Below are 24,407 nucleotides of genomic sequence, written 5' to 3' on the forward strand. Positions count from 1 at the left end.
CCATAGTGATGATGTCTGCTTACTGGGATGCATCTGGGAGCAAAGTAAAGTTAGATGCTGCACAGATGGGGTCCACAGGTGAGGAGAAGTGCCCCCTCTGCCTCTCGCAGCCGAGGAACATATACCGGTTCATCTCCGTGTAAATTGATCACTAGACTTTACAACCATATGCAATGCTGCTGGCTGATCCTCATCCCTAGAGCTCGCTAAGCATGTAATACGGAGCTGGACTCCCTCCCTTTTGAATACACAGTGGGCTTTCTGTTGCAGTCAACTGGAAATGCTATCTCCAAATTACAGATTGCATCTTTTTCACTTTAAATACATACATAGACTATACCGTACACCGCAACAAGTTTTCAAAATAAGGCAGGCCTCAGATTCTTATTGTGCAAGATGCTACACACCACAAGCCACGTTTTTATGTCTGGTTTGGAACTGCTCCAAGGTGGCTGACTTCAGGACAGAAGTTTACCTCATATTATCTGACATTAATGGTATGTCGCCATCTTTTGATTTATTAGCCTTTATTCTTTCTCTGTTTCATAATGTGCATCATTTTAAATGCTGCCATTGCTCTGATGCTTTGCACCCTGTTGATGGTTTTACTTTAAGTCTCTCTCCGCTGATATGTCTCCGGGCACAATATATATCCTTCGATTTGATACTCTATGTGATTACACCTATCGAAAGCATGACCGTTTTATCTGTAATGTTTTTTGTCTAAATGGCAATAAACACTTTACTAACAACAAATCGGCAATTTTGCTACAGTATCCTCAATGAGCTTAAGTAATATAAAGGGGGAAACAGCGTTGGCAGTAAGCCATCGGCTGGAGCAGGTTGCTCTGGCAGACCAGGAGCATGAACTACCTAAATTATTGCAGAAAACTATACATTAATAGGTTGAGATAACTTGGGAGCCATACCTAACTCAACTTATCCTGAAAAGGATTACTTAAAACAGGCACCTGAGTCTTCTAAAAAATACTGGGATTATAAGAAAAATAAAGAAAAGACTAAACCACAAGGTGGATCTCCTCAAGAGAAATTCTCTGAGAAGAGCTATAACTTGTGTATCCGTGATACAATTAAACAGCCCGAAACCAAACACATCATTCTCGTTTCTTTCAGGAGTCATCCGTAAAACGCATGAACAGAGGAGCACAATCAGAGCGCAGGTCAGAGGGGTATGAGAAACCGAAGAAGGACTGACAATGCTCTTCTGACTTTATAATAAAAAAGGCAGAAAAAAACGTATGCAGCCAAAGCCTCAATTTAAAAAGATGAAGGTGCCGGGATTAAAGTTAAACATGCCACTTAATGATCAATATCTAACTAAACAAATGTCAATACTGCTACTTTATTTATATTCTCATTTGAGAATGCATATTGCAATTGAAGCAACATGTGCCATGGACTTCTAGTTCTGTCTTGAATAAATCTTTATCTTTTTAATTATTATTCTTATCAAAATGTACGCATTTTCACAACATTTAAATTTTTGAAATCACAACTGAAGACAATTATCACATAAAGAAAAATTTGTACATGCTCGTATTCATGATTATCTAATTCAACCTTTTCAGACGCCCTCACATTCATTCACCACATTCACAGCCGTCACCTTCTATTTACAATTTAATTTACAATTTCATTTTGTGTGGTCTTTTTTTGCCCTTAATTCAGAACAACGCCATAGTAAACAATATCATCACATTGTATTCTTTCTATACACAATTCAAACTTTGTTGTGCATTCTCATGGCTAAAAAATAACTGGTCTACGCGTTTCCAACTCTTGATAAGTGTAGAGTTCTCTTCAGGACCAAAAAGCTTCTCTTAATCAAGCTGTTCAAATAACATAACCCGACGCTGGGAAATTAATCTTTACCAAACAAATTAAGGAGGCAGAAAATTCCACTTAAGAGCTGTTTCGGGTGGTGACCAAACAGTCCACTCTACCTGAAAAAAAAGTTGAATGACCATTCTCAGGACTTTTGTAACTCAGTAACTCGGCATTTTCGAAATAAAGTGGAACAAATCTATATTACCTTTGATAATCGGTCAAGATCTGATACTAATGATTTAGTAATCCATCGACCCCCCTAGTGCTCCAGCTTTCACTGAATTTAGATCAGTAATTGTGGATGAGGTAACAACTCATATTCAACAGGCCAAATCAGGTTCTCCCCTTGACCCTTTTCCTCCCACGATTTTAAAACAAGTCCCTGAGATCCTTGGCCCCAGTCTAACCTCAACTTTTAACTCTATGTTTACGGAAGGTGTTTTTCTTTCCATTTGGAAGAGGGCATCGATTTTACCCCACCTGAAAAAACGGAATCATGATGCAGCTGATTGAAATAACTACAGGCCTAGTTCGCGTCTTCCACTCTCAGCTATACTGGCGGAAAAACTCACAAATAATCAGCTTACTCTATATTTACATGAACAAAACTTCTTGGACGAGTCCCAATTCAGATTTAGGGCAGAGCACAGCACCGAAACAGCCCTAATAAAAGCTACAGATGAAATTAGAGCAGTCTTAGATGCAGGAGGTGCTGAGGCCCGTATTCTGCTTGAGCTGTCGGCAGTGTTTGACATGGTTGACCAGACGATGTTACTTAACCGTCTGAATACACTTGGCATCATGGATAATGTGTTAGCATTGGTCTCCTCTTTTCTATCTGACAGGATACAATCAGTTGCCTTGGGCAATTACGCTTCCTCGTCCTTCACTTTCCCTTGTGGAGTCCCTCAGGATCTCCAATGAGCCTTACACTTTTTAATGTATACATGTCTGAATTGGCTGTATTGATTAGATCCTTCAGGAAGGCTTTAACAACCTACGCGAACGACACTCGAATTGTCTTGTCCGTCAGTAAAAATATCATGCTGTCTGTAAAAAGATTTCGGGATTGCTTGCTGGCAGTCGACTCATGGATGAGCTTGCACTGCCTCAAGCTTAACTCAGAAAAAACAGAGATAATCCTGTTTGGTAACTACTCCCCTAGCTGGTCAAAGATTTCGTAGCCGGACAAACTGGGAGCAGTACTTATCCCGATACCCAAAGCAAACAATCTGGGAGTAATTATAGATGAGAAACTAAACTTCGAAGCTCAAGTCAAAGCAGTTTCGTCATCCAGCTTTTTCCTACGTAAGGTGATCAAGAAAATCTTACCTTTGATCCCAGTAGACAGTATGAAAACGGTGGTTACATCCTTAGTTCTGGCCAAACTGAATTATTGCAATGGGCTCTATCTCGGCATGCCCGAGAAGCAGTTACACAAGCTTCAGATGATCCTGAATGCTGCTGCTGCCCCGTTTCGTTCCGAGGCCAGCGAAGTCATCTGCGGCGTCCCGCAAGGATCATCACTCAGCCCCACCCTCTTTAACGTCTACATGAGACCCCTCGCAGCCATCGCACGCCGACACAACCTCAACTTCATCTCCTATGCCGACGACACCCAGCTGATCCTCTCCCTCACCAGAGACCCCGGCACCGCCAGAACCAGCCTCCACGAAGGGATGAAAGACGTTGTCGAGTGGATGAAGAACAGCCGCTTGAAACTGAACTCAGACAAGACGGAAGTCCTCATCCTTGGACCATCACCCTCTGCCTGGAACGACTCCTGGTGGCCCCCGCCCTGGGCACCGCTCCCAAGCCAACAGACCACGCACGCAACCTGGGCTTCATCCTGGACTCCTCCCTCTCCATGACCAGACAAGTCAACGCCGTCTCCTCTTCATGCTTTCACATCCTCCGCATGCTCTGCAAGATCTTCCGATGGATCCCGATCGAAACCAGGAAGACGGTCACCCAGGCCCTCGTCACCAGCCGACTGGACTACGGAAACACCCTCTACGCCGGAACCACAGCCAAGCTACAAAAAAGACTACAACGCATCCAGAATGCCTCCGCCCGACTCATCCTAGACATCCCTCGACGCAGCCACATCTCCGGCCACCTGAGGAACCTGCACTGGCTCCCCGTCAACAAGCGGATCACGTTCAGGCTCCTCACCCACGCACACAAGTCTCTCCACGACCTGGACCCCAAGTACCTCAACGACCGCCTGACCTTCCACACGCCCACCCGCCAGCTACGATCCGCTAGCCTCGCCCTCGCCGCTGTACCACGCATCCGAAGAGCCACCGCCGGAGGAAGATCCTTCTCCTACCTAGCGGCCAAGACATGGAACTCCCTCCCCATCCACCTTCGGCTGACCCAGGACCACCTCGCCTTCAGAAGACAACTCAAGACCTGGCTGTTCGAGCAGTAGCGGCCCCCTTCCCCCAAGCGCCTTGAGACCCTTCCGGGTGAGTAGCGCGCTATACAAGTGATATGATTGATTGATTGATTGACTGCAAGCCTCCCGCTGGGGATCCCCAAGTTTCAATTAGTGGGAAAGCATCTTCGGAGATTTGGCTGCCAGACAAGTGTTGTATTACATTTAAGGCCATATGTATCACATATAAGGCGCTACATGGTACTGGTCCTCAGTTTTTGAGGCGGTCACTGCATTGGTACTCTCCAAACAGATACCTCCGGTCTGAAGGGGCAAAACTGATGCTCTCTTAGAGCTTCTGTAAGGTGAACTGGGGCGGCAGAAGCTTCACAGTGGGTGAAGCTCCCCGTTTCCATCAGAAGTCTTCCTTCTTTAACGTCCTTCAGAAAGGTCCTTAAGACCTGGCTATTCAACGAATAGTGCTCTAGCTTTCTTCAGGACTGTTAGCACCAACACGCTTCTTGGTATTCGTGTGCTGTATACATTTTATTAACATAAGATAACATTACTTTATTACTGATCAATGGAAGCACAGTTACCAACCTGATAACAGTTTACTAGGATACGGTTACCGAGATAGTGGTCTCTCTGTCCGGACACACAGCCAGGTAAGAGTTCACTCAGTCTAAAGCACTCAGACTGTGTAACTTCTAATTTAAAAAACTTGATTAGACTGCAGTTTCTAAAATACTGTGGAACCAGACAGAAAGAAAAGCTGAAAAAAGCACGCCAACGACAGAAGGAAAAAATCAGACGCGCACAAAATGATAAAAACTGGGTGGATATTCAAACTAAAGTAAACTGAAAAATAGTAAGGAGTTCCAGAGGATAGTAGCATAAGCAACAGGCACAAGGACAACTCTTTACTCTTCTCCAGTTCCCCCTTCAGAGTGGGAACAGTATCTCTTTGAGCTTTATAAATAGGGATCCCAGTTTTCCGTTTTTACTGATTTTTACAGATAAATACAGACAGAAATCAATGTAATTCATGTCTGTATTTATTTTTAAAAATGGAAAAATACAGAATATTGGGCTTCTTTTGAGTGCCTTTCCATACTGTAGTTCGTTAATTCCAGGTGAACAGCTGAGCAGATAGATGTCATGGGAAGTTAAAAACAGGATGAGGTTTCATTAAATAACATATGTCAACATCCTTTTGTATTTTAATGCCATTACTTACCTCTGGGTGTATTGTTACGTTATATTTGGCTACTTAATTTACTAAAGCATGACAGTCGTCAAAGTATGAGTGCATATTAATTATTGTAATACATGTGGAAATGTACCATATTACAACTTAATTTATTCACACAACACAGAATAAATATGGATAAATACTGATAAGATGGCCAAAAAAAAATATGGATAAATACAGACGGAAATTGTAAATAAATGAATACCATAAAACCGGGAGCCCTATTTCTAAACCAAATGTTTACAGATTGGCAAAACCAATACAACCTTGGCTCAGAAAGGAGGAAAAACTTCACGGCGTGTTAGCACCATCAGCGAAAGAAATAGAATTACACATAAAGGCAGCAAGATCAACTGCAGCAACGGGCCCAGACAACATCTCCATTAAAGTTCTTTAAAGTAATCCTGAAGACTGGAGCAAGTTCTTGGCCCCTTTATTCTCCCACTGTCTCTCCACTGGGAGAATTCCAAAAACATGCTTGGGAAAGGCTTATTTGTGCAACGCTGCGCTTTGCAATCACCCTGCGCTGAAGCGAGCATATTAGTGAAGTAGAGCGTGTATTTTTAAATAAATAATCCTGTTTTGCCTATTTTAGTTTAATATTGTTTTTCTTAACCCCTGATTTTATTGGTCCACATTGCGCACGTCTGCACTTTAATTGTGCCCTTCACCGCTGTTTTAGCGGATTTTCCTGTAGTTCCTCGTGGGTTCCGCCATCTTGGGGGTAGCTGGGGACGTCTGCTAGCGCCATCCTGTTGAGCGCTCTAGTGCTCAGACGGCCAGGCGAGGTGAGTTTCCCTACTTAAGACGACTCATTTCGGCGAGTCGGTCTTGGGAAATGCTTATTTGTGCAACGCTGCGCTTTGCAATCACCCTGCGCTGAAGCGAGCATATTAGTGAAGTAGAGCGTGTATTTTTAAATAAATAATCCTGTTTTGCCTATTCTAGTTTAATATTGTTTTTCTTAACCCCTGATTTTATTGGTCCACATTGCGCACATCTGCACTTTAATTGTGCCCTTCACCGCTATTTAGCGGATTTTCCTGTAGTTCCTCGTGGGTTCCGCCATCTTGGGGGTAGCTGGGGACGTCTGCTAGCGCCATCCTGTTGAGCGCTCTAGTACACAGGCGGCCAGGCGAAGTGAGTTTCCCTACTTAAGACGACTCATTTCGGCGAGTCGGTCTTGGGAAAGGCTTATTTGTGCAACGCTGCGCTTTGCAATCACCCTGGGCTGAAGCGAGCATATTAGTGAAGTAGAGCGTGTATTTTTAAATAAATAATCCTGTTTTGCCTATTTTAGTTTAATATTGTTTTTCTTAACCCCTGATTTTATTGGTCCACATTGCGCACATCTGCACTTTAATTGTGCCCTTCACCGCTGTTTTAGCGGATTTTCCTGTACTTCCTCGTGGGTTCCGCCATCTTGGGGGTAGCTGGGGACGTCTGCTAGCGCCATCCTGTTGAGCGCTCTAGTGCTCAGGCGGCCAGGCGAGGTGAGTTTCCCTACTTAAACCTGCTATGACGACGCGCAGTGGTGACGCGCAGCGGTGACGCGCAGCGGGCGCGCCGGACTCACGCCGGAGTCGAGCCAGAGTCATCCCCGTCTGCGCACGTCAGCACTAAGGAGGCGCTTGAGGTGGTATATTGTGCCCCAGGTTGGGCATCATGTAATGGTTCCTCAGGTTTATGTAGTGATCCTTTATGCTCTCACAACCGGATCCCAACGCATTGCTATGAGGTCCTCAACCCGAATACATGGGATGGTCCCGTTTGTTGTGGTCAGTGCAAGGCTATGTTTATTCCTGAACCACCTGCTTTAGTGGTAGGTTCGGTAGTCCCAAAACCCACTATTTTACGTGGGGGAATTATTAATGCTCGGTCAATGTGTAAAAATGCTCAAAATATTAACGATTTGATTATGGAGGTAAATTTAGATTGGCTCCTCATCACAGAAACTTGGCTTAAATCTTGGTGTAACCCGGACTTAGCTGTGGCCCTCCCGCAGAACTTTTTGATACAGCGATTAGACAGGCCTCTGCAACGAGGTGGAGGTCTGGCAATCCTTTATCGTGATACATTGACATGTACCACATATGAGTTGCCAGATATAAAAGGTGCTGAGGCCATGGCCTTCTGCCTAGGTATACATGACTCCCTCTCTTTCTCTGGTGCTCTAATTTATCGCCCCCCCTGAGTCCCCTATTGAGTTCCTAGAGAGTGTGGGAGAGGTATTGAGTGATCTGGCGCTTAAGTCTGCCCATTTTACAGTTCTAGGGGACTTGAATCTTCACTTAGACTCTCCCAAAGTGTCGTGAGTAAGTTGCTTTATGGACATTATCAACGTCCTAGGCCTTACCTTCCTTACCCTAGAACCCACACACACAGCAGGACATGTCTTAGACTGTATCTGTTCTAATTCAGACAGGTTAGTAGTCAAGTCTCCTTGCCCTCTAGTTTGGTCTGATCATAATTTAATACCATTTGACCTCTCCCTGAAGTGTAATGTTCCTGCAAATAGTAGGAATAAAACAGACGCTGTAAGTAAACCAGAGTGGAGGAATCTACCCACAAGGTCAGATCTGGTAGAGAAGCTAAAAGAAAGTAAGCCCACTCCAACGGGCCATACTTCTATGGATTATCAGCAATTCTGCAACTGGATTACGACAGTCGGGACTCTTTTAGTCCCAACTCGCAGGAAAAATGTAGGTGGTTCAAAAAGTAAAAAGAGTGCCCCATGGTTTTCTCTAGCCCTAAAAAAGAGTTAGGTGAAGTGAGATCATTGGAGCGTAGGTGGCGTAGAAAGTATGAGGCGGCTGCCCGTGATGTTTATATACTCGCCAGAAGACGATATCATGCAGCAATTAAGCTAGCTAAAAAAGCTCACTACCTGCAAGCGATAACTATCTCTGGAAATGGCCAAAAGGAAATTTTTAAGATAGTAAATCATTATATCAATCCTTCAGCCCTTTCGCAGGAAATTCCCCCGTCCCTATCTCTTTGTAATGCCATCGCCAATTACTTTGAAAACAAGATTTTGGATATTGTGAAGGTTTTTCCACCTGTGACTCCCACCCTTGGAAATCTTGGAAAGACGGAGGTGGTTAGACATCAACTAGCTCCTTATGCTTGAATTCATTCGCCCCCATTTCTTTGGAGGATACCAATAAAGCCATTTTAGCAAGTACATCTGGATCCCCCTTTGATCCATGCCCACCTTCAGTTTTGCAGGCGTTAGTGGAGGTGGCTAATCCTATCATCAACAGCATCATCAATTCATCTTTGGCCACGGCAGAAATTACCAGTGACTGGAAGCTTGCTGCAGTCAAGCCTCTCCAGAAAAGGCTCTCCCTGACTCGACCACTCTCTCCAACCTGCGCCCTATTTCCCTGCTCCCTTTGGTGTTTAAACTGACGGAAAAATTTGTTAATAACCAGCTTACAAATTTCCTAGAGGAGAGTGACATCCTACACCCTAACCAATCAGGGTTTCGTTCGAAACATTCCACCGAATCAGCTCTGCTGTTTACGGTTGAGACCCTACGATTGGCTGTGGATCAGGGAAAGAAGGCCGTCTTGATTTTACTCGACCTATCGGCGGCCTTCGATATGGTCTCACACACCATCTTAGTGGACCGTTTAGGCAGGCATAGGGGGGGTGGTATTGGCGTGGCTCAGAAATTTTCTGAACAATAGGCGCCAAATCACGGTACTGGGCCAGTATCAATCTGAAGCTAAAGTCATCAGCTCAGGGGTCCCTCAGGGCTCCAGTCTGAGCCCTGTACTTTTTAATCTGTATATGGTGCCCCTGATTGAGCTAATCGCTAGCTACCAGATTAGCACAATATCATATGCTGATGACACTCAGCTTATCCTGGTCCTGGATAGGGAACTGCCTGGGGCCGAAGAAAACTTGAAAAACTGCCTTACGGCCACGTTTGAGTGGATGACTAACAATCACCTCAAATGTAATTCCGGTAAGACGGAAATTTTGCCGTTCGGCTCTCAAAATCTGTTTTCTCCGAAAGATTGGTGGCCTGATGATGCTGAAGCCCCTCCAAATACTATCTCTTCCGCCCGAAACTTGGGCATTAAATTCGATGACCAGTTGTCTTTTAAACAACAAGCGGTGGCCGTGGCCGGTACGTGTTTTCATATTATTAGATCTTTGAGGAAGTTTTTTTATCTCCTTCCCTTGTCAGCAAGAAAAACGGTGGCAGTTGCTTTGATAACATCTAGACTGGACTACTGCAACAGCCTGTATGCGGGAGCAAATAAGTCCGTTCTCCACAGGCTGCAGATGGTCCAGCACGCAACTGCCCGTTTGGTGTTACGCTGGCCCCGTAAGTCATCTGCCTCGGCCGCGCTTAAGGCGCTTCATTGGTTACCGATCTGTAAACGGATCCTGTTTAAGATTCTTTTGATTACATTCAGAGCTTTCCAACAGCAAGGGCCTAGATACTTGTCCAACGGCTTTAAGCACTATCAGCCGATGCGCTGTTTGAGGTCTGCAAATCAGAACCTGTTGGTAATACCTAGATTCAAGCGGGCGACTAAAGGTGGTAAATCTCTTTTCCTTCTGGGCACTAAGGCTTGGAATAAACTTCCGCCGCAGCTCCGATTGATGTCAAATGAGAGCAATTTCAGGAAAGCGCTTAAAACCTGGATGTTTTCACTTACTGATGCTGCTTGTAGAGCATTGGTGTAAAGTGTATTGTTACTAAGTTCGCCTCCATTCCCCCCAACCTTTTTTCATCTGGGTTGGTGTTAAGCGCCAAGATACTCTTTGGAGTGGTAGTTGCGCTATAAAAATGCACTTTACATTACATTACATTACATTACATGCCAAAGAGAGCAATGTGGTTCCCATCCTTAAAAAAAGGATCCCAACTGTCGCCCAACAACTACCGACAGATAGCTCTACTGGATGCTACTGGAAAGATTTTTTCAACATGCGTATTGGAACATTGGGCATTTTCCACAGTAGTGATACCAACAACTCGGGATGGCTTTTGACCAAAGCATTCTGCAACGGATAACATTGAAGTCCTGCAAACAGTCATAGATTAATATGTAGTAATGAAGCAGCATGTTGTTTACTGTGTCTTTGTTGATTTTACCACTGCCTTTGAGGCCAACCCTTTGGTCTAAGTTAGTGAAGCTAATTATGGCATCACACTCGGCAACATGGTGTAAAGTCCAGCTGGGGGTTGAAAAGGGTGTGACGGGGCCTATTTTCAAGAAGAATGGCCTTAAGCAAGGCTGTGTCCTAGCCCCCGTTCTATTTTCCCTTTATATAAGTTATCTCCCATAGTGTTTACAAACAATTAATAATTTCCCACCAAAAATAGCTTCGAGCAACATGAACATTTTAATGTACGCCGACGATGTAGTAATAATGCATCTTACTCCAATAGGTTTACAATGAAACCTCATTGCCCTAAATCTGTATGCAAAAGAAAATGTTCTTATACCAAACACCTCTAAAACTAAAGTTCTTCCCTTTAGAGGGAGAAAGCATTGCCTTCACTACAACTGGACATTAGACGGCAAGCCTCTAGAGATTTTTAAGGAATATGCTTACTTGGGACAATATTTACACAGACCTTATAAAATGTTTCCCATCTTGGGCATATCAGCCTAAAGGCTGATGCCCACGTCTGCGGACTATTGAGATTTTACTCCTCCACATGGAATAGACATTTTGCACCCATGCTCACGGTCTACCGTTCAAAAATACCACCAATTCTAATTGATGTTTTAGAATATATTTCAATCAAGGCATGGTACCGACTAAATGTAAAAGAAGGGATTCTATCCCGTAAACTGCTAAGAGTTAATCAGTCAGTCCCTATCCAAGCAATCCGCCTGGAGTTATCAATAGTCAGTGCGTACGCAAAAGCTATCACAAATATACTTTGTTGGGCCTATAATCACCTACACGCAAACCTAGAGTCTATAAGGCATATTTTAAAACTGGAGACTTTTACAGACGAGTCATCTCCTCATACTTTTAAAGAACTTATGTATTGCACTAACTCAGTCTGGTTGCACGTTTGCACTTTTCAAATCTATGAATTCTTCACACTTGAAGCTTTTATTAAAGACCTTGACCCCAAGAATAAGCTACGAGTTGGATGTAGACCATTGTTCACAGCTAAAACACTCTGCACACCTCTTAGATAGTCTACAATATCCTAAGCACTGCATAGACACAGTGGGCTACACTGGGCTACATGATAGCAAAAAGGAACATTGCCCAGCTGTGGGGAGCCGTACAGTTTCCCAACTTGGAAGTATGGGAAAACAACTTAGACTGGTGTATGTTTTGGGAAAAAACTGTCTATCTAGCGAGAGGACGCCCTCGGAAATGGTCATTGGTATGGGGACCCTGGAATTGTCACAGAGGAGAGATATGCGTGCCACCCAGAACTGTTGAATTCGATGTGCCCTCTTCCCCATGATGTCCCTAATCATGTGTTTATGTATTTTTCTTTTACCCCCTGATGTGCTATCGGTATTAAGACATTACCTCTGTACTGTGATGTTTGCTGACGTTTTGTTTAATAAAAAGATTATATAAAAAAAAGATAGTCTACAATATAAAATTCTGCAACAATACATACGTTTTTCTTCAGAGCATAGGGTCCAGCGCACCATCATTTTAATGAGGCTGGGGATTCATTCCTTAAAGACCCATACATTTAAATGGGATAGATCGGAAAGTTCCACAGAAATTTGCGATTTATATAACGGAGGACAGCAAGATTTTTTACATGTGTTATTAGTCTATTTAAACTCGACTCTGGAAGAGGCTTGTTGCTGGCATATAAAGCCTATATGTTTTAGACATAATCTCTGCTCGGCAAAAAGTTTAATTTAGTTCTGTAAATCATCGCTTGATGAATTTGCTTGTTATAACCTGAATACATTTTTTTAAAGTGTTTTACAATTGTTTAACGTCTTAATAGTATAACTGTTTTACTATCTACTAATCATGCATTTGTTGACCTCCGGCGAGGTCTAAATCAAATTTATTAATAAACTAAACTTTGTACCATGCCACGCATATAGAGGACTCTGCTTTCTGAATGGGGAGTGGGCTCTGACTCTGCTGGATAGTGCGGCAAAAGTCACAATAGTTTGTCAGAATCTTATGCAGTGTCTGGCAGCAGTAGCAACAAGCAAATACATCCAGGTGGAAGAGACCAGGTGAATTGTATGAATTACAACTCGAGGGGGATGTACTATGTCCAAGCAACTTTCTGTTTTGGAAGAACTTGTCATTTGGCTGTGACATTCTCTTGCCTGAATAAGATTGTCCACCTGAGTTTGTTAGGCAAGTCCCACTAGGAGAAAGTCTAAGACTACCAGCTTTTTCTGACCTTGTTCCAGAGTCAGTTAAAAATATGTACACTAGAACAAACCCTGGCATTATAACGCAACCACTTGGGTTGAGTTGAAGGATCCCCTTATTACATCATACCCATAAGGTCCAGCCCAGAAGCACAACCACAATACCCCATTAAACATGAAGAAAAACAACAGGTTAAAGAAATACTAACACAACTTGAATATCAGGGTGTAATAGAAAGCAGCACCTCACCAATGAACAATCCTTTGTTTCCAGTAATGAAACCAGATAATTCATATTGCTTACTTTTAGACTACAGACAACTGAACAGTGCTACACATACATTTGCAGTACAAAACGTGCATGGCGCGGCACTAATAAGCAACAGAGTGAGCAAAAAATATAAAACCACATTGGACATCTCAAACTTTTTTTTCTGCCAAAATATAGCACCTGAATGCAAGTATCTGACTTCAATTAATGCACTCTGCTCTCAAAAATACTTTTGTTGATTGACACAGGAGTATAAGAATAGCCCTGGGTTGTTCTCAGCCCATGTAATAGAACTGTTACAAGACTTTGATGACCAAGTATTGTCCTATGTCGATGACACATTCTTAACCGATGATGACTTCGCAACACACTTGGCTAGAGTAGATTGCAGATGGGATTTGCTCAAATGGGTTAAAAAAATCTAAATTACCAATCTCAGTATCCTGTTCTTGGGATACGAGTTATCAAGTGAAAGCAAAAGTCTAGCGACATATTTCCTAGAGAAGTGTGTGCTTTTACACCCACCAAATACATTGAAAAAACTCCAATCAATATTAGGTTTTCTAATTTTTGGCAGAACATACATACCAGATTATGCACAATGGGTAAAACCATTTTATGATTTAATTCATCCAGAATTTTCAAGCTCACATTGGACACCAGAACACACACAGCTGTTGTGTTCAGTACAAGCTGACATGCTAGCTTCAAAACACTTACACACAAGTGTTAACACCACATATTTGGTGATCCACGTAACACGGGAACTGCAGGTTACACATAAGTGACATTCAATGAGGGTGACACTGTGCCAACTGCATATAAATCACTGGATTGGAAGACAAGGGAACACCAATGCAACCCCCCGACTTATCTCCCTCGCCAGTGCCTTTTCCAATGCCGCCCGACCGAACATGCAGAATCTGGAATACAGAAAGGACAAAAGTCACAAAACTGAAAAAGGACTATCCTTGTCCCATACATGCAGATGGTCGAGCCGGGCAGACAGGAAACTAATCATTCCCTCCCCAACATGTATAGATACCATGAGAAAGAGGGTATAGTTCTAGGATCCTTTAATTGGGGAGAGACCTGTCGGTTTATCTTTTTTTATTTTTATTTTTTCATGTTACATACACTAATTAGGCTTCCCAATGTCACCCGGGTGTTGTCAAAGTATCTATCCTGACCTAATCTAGAATAAGTACATATACTTACTGCCACCTCCTGGACGAAGAAGATGACATATAAGGAGAGAGCAGAAGGAAGAACATTAAAAGGAACTCTTTCTTACCAAATATATCAACAGATAATTATCCTGAAATAAAATATGCCAACATTAAGAAACAAATTCAGCCTCCTCCGTTTCTTTTTCTGCCCATCCCTCCCACAGTTGGTGTCAGAAGTGGATTCAGAAGAAATGATAGCAGCCGTGACTAAAACGGCGGAAAGTCAGGAGAAACTGGAGGAAAAAAATGTTTTTGCAGTGGCTGAGGAAGGCAGAGAAAAGCTACATAAGATTTTAACTGAGCAAAGTCAAACCCAAGAAACTGTCATAGAGAAATTGGCTGAAGCCCTCGTTAAGCAGAGGGTCCACACAACGCTACCCTCTGTGGTTATGCAGAAGTATGTACCCGGGGAGGACTCCAATTTCTTCTTCTCAAATTTTTAAAGAATGGCAAGAGCTGCCACGTGGCCGTGGATAAATGGGGAGAATACCTAGGCCTACTCCCTTCAGGTGTCCTCTAGGCAGCATATCAAGTCGCCAATTCCCTTAGAACGACCCCATATGAGGAAATCAAGAAGAGCATTTAGGAAAGAATGGGGGTAGATGAGGAATCAGGCTCAGGCAAATCAAGGAAGGCCTTCAAGAAACCCCGAGAACCTTATGTTACAGAGTGAGAGATATGGCTGACCGATGGCTAAAACCCTTGATTTCTTCTAAAGAGGAGATATTGGAAATTTTTTATTTGGAGCAATATCTCACATCGTTACATCCTCCCATACAGAATTGGGTTCACCATCATACTCAGTTCAGCTTAGATCAAGCCGTAGAAATAACAAGCGCTTTCAGCCGAGCTCAAGAGTTACAAATAGGTCGAGAAAAAGTCTGTTGGGATTTCCTGGGGGAGCTTTACCTAAAACCTAAAAGACTCTTTTCCCTAGAAAAGCGGAAACAGTAACTCCGATGCCGGGACCCCTGCCTGTATCTCCCTGACCTTCTCCTACCCCAGGTTCCCAGAGTTTTTCATGTGGTATGTTTGGACACATTGCTTATTTTTGCTCCCAGAAGGAAGAACCCATGGAAGTGGGAAATACTAGGTCTCTGTATTGTACACGGTCAGTGGCACTTCTCCATATCCCTGTCAAGTATCGGTAAATGGGGAGCCTAGAAATGCATTAATAGATATAGGTTACTTGCAAAGTGTTATGAGACCCCAAGCTGTTCCAGGAGGAGTACACCATACATCAGGGGTTGTCAATATCAAGTGTGTGCATGGGGTCAGCAAATAATATCCCACCACCGAAGTGTGTGTATAACACCAACCTTCCATAACACTGATCCCTTTGTGTGTAGGATTAATTCCAAGGTTGCCTGAACCAATAGGCAACGATTATCCCAACATGAGTAGTCTGATTCATGAAATCTGTAAAGAAGGAAGGGAATGGAAGGGAGCAGCTTCTTTTTCACAAGTACCAGACCATGAATGACCCCTGAGAAGACCCTCGGAAAAGTAGAAGGCAGAGAAGGGAAGAAAAGAAAAGAGACAGTTTTGTTTTTTGGCACACAGTCATCTGTTAGGAGACACTTGGGAGTGGAGAAAACAGAGAATCTATATATGAGAAATTTTTTGGCCTTGGGTTTTTCAACAGAACAGCAAATATTTCAGGGAATGCCCTATTTCTCTAAAAAAACAGTAGGTCCTTACCAATGCGAGTTCCTTTGAGGCCCTTACCCGTGATAGAAGAACCCTTTTCAAGGGTAGGAATGGACATAATTGGACCCCTTCTCCGATCCTGTTGTGGGTACCACTATGTATTTGTTTTTGAGGTAACTAACCTAACTATCCTGACCTAATCTATAAGTACATGTACTTACCGCCACCTCTTTCTTTTTGCTTTCCGAGCCTCTGGTTGATACCCTCCTGGACGAAGAAGATAACCTATAAGGAAAGAGCAGAAAGAAGACATTAAAAGGGACTCTTTCTTACTAAATATATCAACAGATAATTATTCTGAAATAAAATACACCAACATTAAGAAACACATTCAGCTTCCTGGCTTCTTTTTCTGCCCATCCCTCTCACAATCGCAGTTATACACACATGTAGAAATTAGTTTTGCACTGTCAGAAAAAATACTGCTGGTAGTGCAGAGAGCTGTAGTGAAAGAAAGATCATTCGCTCAGGGAAAACATATAATTGTTGTGACCCCGATTCCAGCATTGGAGAATGTCACACAGGTCAGTGCCCCTTACGCACAAGCTTTACATCCAAGATGGATACAGTGGGTCAATTCATTAACAGCAACAGATGTATATTATGTCTTTGACATTACAGACACAAGCGTGCCTACAATATGAACTGGAATATACTCTACCCCATGAAATAATGCCTCTAGATCAGTATGACTTTATAATTTATTCTGATGGCTCTGCCCAGCCTGCAGTTGGTACTAAACACCAACACTCAATCACTTGCACAGCTGTTACGGGTAAAATGAGGAATGGAGAATTCCAACCTCTTAAAACATTTGTGCAGTCACTAGGTGATTGCACTGCACAGCTGGCTGAACTAAAATCTCTAATCCTGGTACTTGAGAATACTAACCCTGAATTCCCTACACTTGTAGTGTGTGATGTGTATTATTGTGTCCAGTCTTACAATGAGTGTCTACACTATTGGAGTCAGAATGGATTCAGAGATTGCAAAGGGTACACAATCAAGCTTAAAATGCTATGAGGACAAGTGGCGTAACTTAAAAACAGTTTGCTACAGGCTCATGGTATTCACACATACAGCCACCAATGTGTAGGAATACACGTTGCAGGCAATTCACTGGGTGATGAAGCCGCAAAGGAAACACTGCAAACTGCTACAGTAGCTGCAGTGACTCCTTCTAACACAAGACTAGATGGAGACATTATGAAGGCTGTCATGGCCTCGAGCTGTAGCACTCTCTTGCGGAAAGGTTTTCCAACAAAATACTCCTGCCAGTTAAGTGTGCAGAACATTCCATTTGCTTATCTTCCAGAGGGGGATTAGAGTAATCCCTAATTCAGACCATAGGTTAGAACTAATTCTAGCAGTGCATGAGGGGCTAGCATCTGTTCATGTGTGGGTGGCAGCTACAATTTCACTATAGCTGCAATGCTACTGGTAGCCAGATCTAATAAATAGACAATCCTCAAATGTCCTTAAATGTGCCATTTGACAACAGATAAAGGTTTCCACCTCAGCTCACTCACCACAGAAACCTCTCTTCTCTTGCTTTTGTTTATTGGTACCACTGCTGGTCCCTACACACTGATGGGGCTTATAAATACATCATGTTAGAAATGGATTCCTGCTCTTGATTCCTATGGGTATGGCCACAGCGATTAGCTGATTCTCAAACTATTATAAAGGACTTGCAAGTGTTCATCAGCACAAATGCAGTAGCCGCAGTCCATTCGGACCAGAGCCTAGGATTGCCTCAAAGGCTTACTGTGATACCATGGGAACACAAGGTGTGACCATGCACTATTCCTTGCCCTACCATCCTGAGGGAAATGCAGTAGTGGATTGGAAAAACGTTGACTTAAAGCAGTCTTTAACAACCAGACTATTAGGTTCAGGTCGCAGTTGGGTCCACTATCAATATAGCGTACAGAAAGCGTGAAACAATTTGCCAAGAAGATACTTGGGTGGTCCTCGTGAAGTCCTGTTCAGGGTTAAGATGTGGGTTCCAGACCTTGACAGCCCTAGTACCGTGACGGCAGAAATGGCGTTTGATATCAGTGAACGTTTGGCTGTCTTACAGGAACTGAACAACTTCCGAGATGAGCAAAGCAATGCGCTACAGCAACGTTCTACCACTGGCGAAGTGCAGGCAGTATAAGACACACAGTTGATGGGCGGAATGCAGAACAAATCAAAACATTCACCCCCATTCAAGAGATCTGGGTTAAATCCATCATTGTTTTGCTCACCGTGCCACCCCAGTTTAGACCTGGCCATATGCAAATCAGTCTTGACCCTGTGCCTCATGGGAACAGTCCAGCCCGAATTGCCAAGCCAGGGCCTCCCTGGACCAGAAACAAGCATCCTAGGACCGGTTTCGGGGTACGAACAACTCCTGGCTGGATTCCAAAGATTGGTGATCTGGTTCAGGAGAACATTGTGGACAAGATGTTTGGGCCATCTTACAGAGTGCCTGTGCCTGTCCTGACAACTGAAGGTTCCAGACTTGTACTTTTACTGCCTCTTGCTGGTAGCAAACACAAGAGATTTGTTTCTATCGATCACATCAAACCACACTATTTGTACAGTTCTACATAGTAAGCTACGAGGGATCCTGGGTAGTTACCCGGTTCCTCTTACTACCATAGACGAAATCCCAATACAAGCTTTAACAAACCTTGAAGTTTGTTCTCCCCGGCTGGGGACAGCTGACACTTTAGTTACACTACTTCCAGTTACAGTTACCAACACTATCCAATCATCATGTGTGAATTTCAGAAATTTCAACACTATAAACAAACAATGAACATGTTAATTATACCACACCATTAGAGTTATCTACCAATTCTATACAGCCCCACGAGCCTCCTATGTTTGCAAAACCTGCCTCAGTTTACTTTGTCAACATTGATGACTTTTCCTCGTATTCGTCAGACCCACCACCACAGCATGGAACACAAGTATTGTTAATTTGGCTTAAAAAGGCATCTTTTATTCCATCCTGGATATACATTTGGATTAAAATGTTGTTGCTTTTTCTCTTTCTATGGATTGGTTTTGTGACAGTATTATCTTGCTTCTGAATGGCTACTATATCCCAGACCGCTCTGCTGTTGAACTGGTAAACGAGGTCTTGAAGCTTCATTCTTTTTTTTAAAAACTTCTGTTTATTAAACAGTAGTCAGCTTGCGTAATCAAAATCTTATTCATAAGTTGGGTTACATACAATTTCAATGGCATACAAATTCCACTTTACAAAAACATGTCATGATATTAGTGGTTCCTATAGATTCCAGATGTCAGGTCTCCCTGTCCAGCCCCTCGCCACCTAACTAGTCCATACCCCCCAAATCTCCTAGAGTCTTCCCATCGTTGCCAATTTTTCTCCTATTTCTTGGGGCAACCCACGCTTTTCGCAGATCGTTTTTCCCGCCACGCAGCACCAATCCATATCTTTTTCCCTCTGGCAGTCTTTAGGCAGCTGAGTCCCCCCATGCCCCGGCAATGTTCCTCTTGGCAACCATTGCGGCCACCTGTAGCCCCATAAGGGCATAAGGGTGCTGGTGTAATAGGACCTATGCAATATCTGCAATTGGACTAATCTGAATCATGCCCTGATTGCTACCTCTCTGGGACTCTGTACAGCCTCTACCCAATCATCATTCTCCAATCGTCCAACCTCGGACTCCCATGCATCTCGCACCTTGATCAGTACATCTGGTGAGTTGTTCATAATTTTTTTATATGTATCGGACAATGCCTTCTCCGGGATCGAATCCAATAATAATCTATCTTCTAATGGACTACACTCGGGGATCTGGTACCCGTCTTTAAAATGGCTGCCCAGTGCATCCTTCAATTACAGATATTTATAGTGCTCCGTGGGTGCCAACTAAAATTCTATCTGCAGCTCTGAAAATGACATCACTGCCTGTCGCTGTCTCACATCCCCTAAACGTACAATGTCTATCAGTTTCCATTTTGAGAAACCCTGTAGTCTACCCACCTTCCAAAGCATTTCGCTGGTCCATAAAGGAGTCTGCTACCTACCATCCCAGGAATCGATTAGCCTTAGAACATGCCATCCACACTATTTAGGTATGTGGGGGCATTCCGTCCTGTCCCTCCCTGCCATCTAGTTCCCGCAGGTAGCCTCCAGCCCCCATTGCCCAGTGATCGACCCTGTATGCCAGGTCATTCCTGTCTCCAAAGGCCCAGTCGTTAATGACCATGAGCTGCGACGCCCAATCATACTTTTGAAGATCGGGGAGGGCTAAACCTCCCTCGTACACCCCTTTCTGCAATTTGGCCAGTGCGATCTGCGCATCCCCCCAGTCCCACAGCAACAACCTTAACTCACTGTCTACATCCCTGAAGAATTTTTCTCGTATGTGACAGGGGTTGTTCTGTATGACATACAAAATCCGGGGCAGCGACATCATCTTGAAGAGAACCGCCCTTCCCATCAAGGAGATTGGCAGCATCCTCCAATGAGCGACATCATTTTTCAACCAATCCAGCTCGTTTTCAGGTTCCTCTCCAAGAATGCTGTGTCTGTTTTCTCAATCTGTATACCCAGGTATTTAAAACTTGTTTTAATCTGGAGGTCGGAGTCGGTGCTCAATTGTGGCGGCGGCCCATCCAATAGCATGTACAAGAGGGACTTATCCCAATTAATCTGATACCCGGCGTAGCCCTCAAAAAGCTTGAAGATCTGTAGCAACCTGTTAATGGTAAACCACGGTCTCGTCGCGTACAGCAGGATATCGTCGGCATACAACGATATCTTTTCCTCCCACTGCTTTGAAGCCTCATTCTTCATCACACAAAGTGTGAAATCACCTGCCCTTGTGAACATTTCAGCAGTTCTAGTTCATGATGGAATTGTTTGGGATAAGGTACCCTATAATATATTTGGACCAACAGATACTTTACAAGTCTCATATGTGTTTAGAATATCCCTTAGTGATGTTATTACTCCTGGCAACATCTCTGATGATTGGGTCATTAATACAGTGAAGCAAATGCTTGATGATTTAGGGCATTATACTGGTTTTGAAAGTGAGGATATGTACACTGGTAAATCTAATTTTGAATAAATGTTTTGTTTTTACCATTATGGACACCATTATGTACATAAAGAATGTGTTCCATGTGCAGTATTTAATTACACACAATGGGAACACTGCACTACACCCCCAAGACATTTGCACACGTTTGCATATTTTTCTGGTTATAACCCCGTAGACCCAGAGTCCTATTACTAAAGCTTCTCCCTTCCCCAGCAAAGAAAAATATACTAACTGACACAATGCTCATTTATGCGTCCCCTTTCATTTCCCAGTTGTTGATACAAGGGTATGACTTTTGGGAAGATAATATTGATTTAAAATATATCTGTGGAACTAAAGACTGCCAAGTTCAGGGCAATGAAGCATTCTTTAGAGCATGCCTATACCAAAACAAATGATTTTTCTGAATAAAACTGTGCAGCAAAGTCCCATCTTGGCCTGGCCAAGGTAAAAGATATGAATTCACTGAATATTCTCACATTTGCACATTTTGAATTGGCAGCAATTCACAAACTACGCAGAGGATATATTCAACAACATTCTTTGGAATAGTTACATGCATTTCTCAACGTTCAAGTCCAGAGTGATGGCTAGTGTGGCCAATAGATACTAATGGATGTCATGCATGTTTTCTCAACAACATGAAAGGGATCAGGATAAACAGGCCAGACCCACATTATGCGCCGACACAATACTTAGGAGTGGTAACAACATACAGCGTGGGTAAGTTGTGCCTAGATTGGCTGAAAATGTAAAGTTAAATGAGGTGAAACAAAACTTGACTCTTCTTTTACAGGATTTCTTGTTAGAGCCTAGAAAGTCACGTCAAAAGCACTTTTTGTTTGCAAGATACAATGAAGTGTGGAAGGTTTTACAGCAGGAAGCTGCTCAGCAGATATGTGAAATTGGCAGAGCACATTTAAAATAGGCTCTAACAGTAGTTGAAAATGGGATGACTATATTATCCACTAGGATTCACTAAGTAACACTGTGTCATCTGCCACTGACATCTTACGGAGTGACATGTCCTTTTTACAACATAGATATACACAGCTTAGGTCTATCATGATACTATACTGGCCTTCACAAACTTTGCACAACGGCTGCGTTCCATGGAAGCATTTAAATGCCAGAAATTTATTTTTGCCATAAAATTTGACAAGAGAATAGAAAACTATGGCCAGGAACGGTGCGACATACATGATGTTACATATTGAAAAATGTCCATTCACTGTAGCAAAGACACCATAAGCTGATTGGATAATACTTTTCGCTTTAAGAATTGCTTACAACACTTTCACGTAAACATATATGAAGTGCTAAGGGTGGGATTTGTACATGAGGCATGGGTCCTACTTTAAACTTACAGATGTAGAAATGGTGACAATTTCTTTTTTCTTATCTATAAAGACTGGGAGAACACTTTAGGCCATTTTCTAGTTTGCAGGGAAATCATACTTCACAGAGTATGTTATGCATCCAAGGAAAACTTGTCCTATTATCTGAAAGGTTCCCCAGCTTCTGTAATTTATTCGGCTTTCAAATGGAAGATATTTGATGTTGAATGACCAAGGTTGCTAGGAGATGAAACAGGGAGAGCCGTATCTGGTGATGGCTTTTAAGGTCATGACCTGTTGTACACGAGTGCTTTTTCAACCTGTTACTGTTAGGGAAGGGACAATTTGGCCTTCAATTTCAATCTCAAATGTGAACTTTGATGGTTTAAGCACAATGAAGCCTTATTGTTTCAGAAGGAAGTTGCCTTAACAGCCGCACAGCAGATGTTAGATCATCAAGTTGCAAGGTCTTCTTCTGAGATACAGTCGTTACTACGCACTAACCTCCCACACCATTTCAGAGACCTTAGGCACTACATTTTTTACAGCTTGAGTATTGCGGGTGTAGTACACTTTTTTTAAATGCTTGGCTTCAGGTTTGCCAGTGCCTTCCAGACTGTCTTTGGAGTGATTCCATCTTTTATACACTCCGTACTTGGAAGCCTTTTTGGAGGCTTACCAATTATCCTGTTCCGTGTGATCGGAATATTGGCTTTATTTTATCTGCTCCACAATGGATGTTCATTCACACGTCCAAGTGAGGATAGCACTGCCACATGTGCTACTGAAAGGATGATACAGCATTTTGGTGCACCCTTGCTTCAGGAACTCAATGTTATCTGGCGCTTGTCCTTTCAGCTTATCTTGTTACATTGCGTGTAGTCTATGTTCCGCAATGTTTTTAAATGCAAACTGCAAAATTGATTTTATATGTAGTCTTATCTTGCATTTTGTTTACGTTAACTGTTAAATACAATTTGGCTTTCTTTATGCTTTTATGCTTTTAATATTGAAGAGCACAATGCTTTTAGGATTTTAGGCTTAATGATATATTTAAGCACATTTTAGAAAGCATTTTGTCACTCTACGTCCAAGCAGTGGGTGGTGTGTGGTTACATTGGACATGGGCAGAGAACACCACCATTTAACATGTTCATGTTTAAAGTTGGCATCTTTATTAAAGGATAACTCTTGACACACATTTGCTTGCACACCCATATGGGATAATACTCTCTGAAATGGATTTGCTTACATTTAAACGTCTTTGTTCACATAATATCGGTGCCTTGAACATTCTGTACAAGGTCTAAGACCGCTGCGCAAAATGTTGATGTTTGTTGTTGTTCACTCAGCGACAGCTCTGCAAGGGTAGAATCAATAAGGACGGCCTTACTAGAGCTCCTGCATGGTAATATGGTGAAATGTTATTATAAAAGCTACATCAATCCTTTTTTTAGGGAGGGACACATTTTGCTGGCACTGTCGATGTTGTCTCATGCCGGAATTCTAGCCCAGCTGAATCCTGTCACCTCCTGAGAAGCATGGTGGCCTGCTCAACACCAAGACAGGCTCCCAGATGAAACATACCCACAGGTAAATGAGAAGTTAGATCACCCTAAGGTATTCTGGCAAATTTGCAACCCCTATCCCCATTAGGATAGGAAGAGCTAGATAGGAGTATAAATACAATTATATGTATGCATTCAATCAATGTAGCAGCACAATTATTGAACTATTTATCTTCTTTACCATTCTCGTAATACTGTATTTATCTTCTTTACCATTCTCGTAATGCTGATTACTCTGCTTTGTTTCCTTCTATTAATCATGGCAGCAAACATATTTTATACAAGAATCATGCTGCTTCAATAATTGTTTGAAATGCCAATTTGAATATTTCTTGTGTCTCCCTGTGGGCTTACATGAGTTACTAGCGAAAGGGTCAGATCT

General features: G+C 42.7%; 1 long non-coding RNA gene across 1 annotated transcript in view; it reads right to left on the reverse strand.

The window, feature by feature from the left end:
* LOC144762694 (uncharacterized) overlaps window positions 1-24,407 on the reverse strand; it is a 121,662-nt gene that overhangs the window by 24,541 nt on the left and 72,714 nt on the right. Inside the window, exons 2-3 of the long non-coding RNA XR_013596128.1 lie at window positions 16,207-16,270; window positions 13,827-14,029 (exon numbers count right to left, since the gene is read on the reverse strand). This is a non-coding gene — a long non-coding RNA (uncharacterized LOC144762694). The remainder of the gene's footprint in view (window positions 1-13,826; window positions 14,030-16,206; window positions 16,271-24,407) is intronic.

The sequence above is a fragment of the Lissotriton helveticus genome, chromosome 6 (genome assembly GCF_964261635.1).
Source record: "Lissotriton helveticus chromosome 6, aLisHel1.1, whole genome shotgun sequence".
NCBI classification, from domain to species: Eukaryota; Metazoa; Chordata; class Amphibia; order Caudata; family Salamandridae; genus Lissotriton; species Lissotriton helveticus.